The sequence below is a fragment of the Lampris incognitus genome, chromosome 21, assembly GCF_029633865.1.
Source record: "Lampris incognitus isolate fLamInc1 chromosome 21, fLamInc1.hap2, whole genome shotgun sequence".
Classification (NCBI taxonomy): domain Eukaryota; kingdom Metazoa; phylum Chordata; class Actinopteri; order Lampriformes; family Lampridae; genus Lampris; species Lampris incognitus.
The window spans coordinates 4,155,518-4,158,422 of NC_079231.1; positions in this window are offsets into that span (position 1 = coordinate 4,155,518).

The following is a 2,905-nucleotide window of genomic DNA, read 5'->3' on the forward strand; positions in this document are numbered from 1 at the left end:
GTCCACATGGCTTATTTCAAAACCAAATGGTTAATAAGCTGCAGGTTTAAGCGCCTCAGATGGATTTGGGCCCATGCCTCTCTTCTAGGGGAAAACCAGTGTACTCATGACCAGGAAATTTCCATCAAATATCTGAAGCGACACCTGACACATGGTGCATTTGCGTGCTAAATGCCTGCTCTGCCTTTGGCCAATGCACCAGTGGATTTCTAAGGTCATAATCATGCACAAGAAAAAAAAAACATTCAAATAGGAAGTGTAGAAGCGCTTATGTATGGTCTGTGGTTTTTATAAATGTAATGAACAGCCAGCACGGTGCAGATTATCACACCACACAACTGCCTCTTTGAATGTGGTCTCTGTGTTTTTCCTCACTCGGAAGGCTGACTGTGTACTGCATAACCTACTGAATATATGAGGCCTTCAATCAGCACTAAGTTATATATTAATAAAAAAAATTCCCTTTTGTTGTTACATCACGATACGGAAACAAAGCAGTTTAACAAGAATCTTTGGTTTTACTTTGTGTTCGCCAGTCTTTTCCCAGGGGCCTCGTGGGTGTTGCATTTACCCAACTGGTGCTATCTGAGGTGGAAAGTGACTTCATGTGTCAACACCCTCTCTGTACACTGCCCAGGCTGGTTATGAGGAAAGGTCGAAGAAGACCAGCGTAAAAGTTAATGCAGAATATGGGCAACACCCCCCCCCCGCCCCCGCCCCCGACACTTATAATTTCAAATCTCCCCATTTGATACACACACAATAAAGTTCAGGATGCTCAACATAATGTCGTCATGACTGAGCGAGCCGAGTATTAACTCTGCTTGCATACAGAGGCGTTTAGCAACAGTTCGTCAGTTTAAGGATAGAAGCAAATGAACAGGGCAGTTGAGATTTGGAGTCTTGAGACATCAGGATTCTATTGTTGAACATCTGCACTGAAGTTATGTGGCAGGCATGTGTCACTGAGCTGGTATCAATGTTCTCCTGTTCAGTGTAGTATTATGCTGTGGTGATGCTGCAGACCCCTAAAGGTACCATGCTGTACTGCTGCAGCTGCAGCTCATTTCTAAGGGAACTGCTTGGCGTTATTATGACGTGTGATAAAAGCACACAAGGGCCTACGGATAAGGGGCTACGTAAGGTTTGCATTTGGGATTCAGGGTTAAAGCCTACGGGTCTATCTAGTGCTGCCGGAAGTGACAGAATGAGCTCAAGACGCAGTTTCGGCCAACCCGGGTTATGTAGCGTAGCCGTGGCACGAACACGTGCCCACCTTGAAACCCGTATCGGTGACTGTTATCTCGGAGGCTGTTTGACTTCGGCCTGTTGCGTGTTTATTCATGCTGCACTTCCTCATTGCTGAGCCCGTAGCAGCTGCAGCAACCCGGCGGGGGGGGGGGGGAGGCGCGGGACTGTTACAGACTAGTGCGTTTCAGGTGAACTCCACAGCCGTTTCCTGTCGAGGTACACCTCCACCCCGGGGGGGGGGTAATAGAGGTACGTCTTTTTGCACCTGCCGAACAAGTAGTCCGACCCAGTATTACGTTTGGCAAGTGTGTGCTGATGATGCCCCACCACCACCACCACCACCCCATCCGTGTAAATCCGCCACTTCCTTCTTCCTCCTGATTGCAGTGCAGCAACAACTGGTTATGTTGCCAGTGATGCTACGGGACCAGGTGCGCTACGGGACCAGGGGCGCTACGGGACCAGGGGCACTACGGGACCAGGGGCGCTACGTGAGTGAAGAAATGCAGCGTTAACAGGACACGCAGTTGGAGAACGCCTACATATTCGGTGTCCTCCTCGGTTCGAGTGACGGAGGAGGCGGTGGGGGGCTAATTAAAGGATCCTAAAAAGCGCCGCATCTAAAGGCACGGCTGTGGATTGTTGTGGAAGCCTGTTACAACCTCTACGGCAGGTAACTCACACGGTGCGTATCCGTACACTTGCCACCCCCCAATAAAGCATAATGACCCCTAACTGTCGTTTACCCCCCCCCTCCCCTCCCCCGTTTAGGTTCCTACTCGTTTTAAAGTTGAGCGTTTCGCCTCCGTGTGTGCGTGCGAGGCGCACGCGGGAGAAGGTGTGCCGGAGACCTTGAGGGCTTTCTGCCGGGGACCTTAAGGGCTTTTCTGCCAGGGACCTTAAGGGCTTTTCTGCCAGGAGCCTTGAGGGCTTTCTGGCGGGAACCTTTAGGGCTTTCTGCCGGGGACCTTAAGGGCTCTTCTGCCAGGGACCTTAAGGGCTTTTCTGCCAGGAGCCTTGAGGGCTTTCTGCCGGGGACCTTAAGGGCTTTTCTGCCAGGGACCTTAAGGGCTTTTCTGCCAGGAGCCTTGAGGGCTTTCTGCCGGGGACCTTGAGGGCTTTCTGCCAGGGACCTTGAGGGCTTTTCTGCCGGGGACCTTGAGGGCTTTTCTGCCGGGGACCTTGAGGGCTTTCTGCCGGGGACCTTGAGGGCTTTCGCCGGGGACCTTGAGGGCTTTCGCCGGGGACCTTGAGGGCTTTCTGCCAGGGACCTTGAGGGCTTTTCTGCCGGGGACCTTGAGGGCTTTCTGCCAGGGACCTTGAGGGCTTTTCTGCCAGGGAACTTGAGAGCTTTTCTGCCAGGGACCTTGAGGGCTTTCTGCCAGATTCATAGAATTCAGCGTGATTTTACGTGATTTTACCCTAACTCTTACCTTAACTCATAGCCAACCATCACCTAACGTCACCTTCAACCTAATCTTTTCTTATTATTTTTAGTAGTAGCAGCAGACCTTGATTATATGAACAAAAGAACGGAATCTGGTCATAACAATAACAAATTGGCAAATAGTACAAATCACACTGAGCTGTTACAGTTTTTTTTTTAGTATTTCACAAAACAATAAGAAATAAGGGGGAAAAATAATAAAAATAA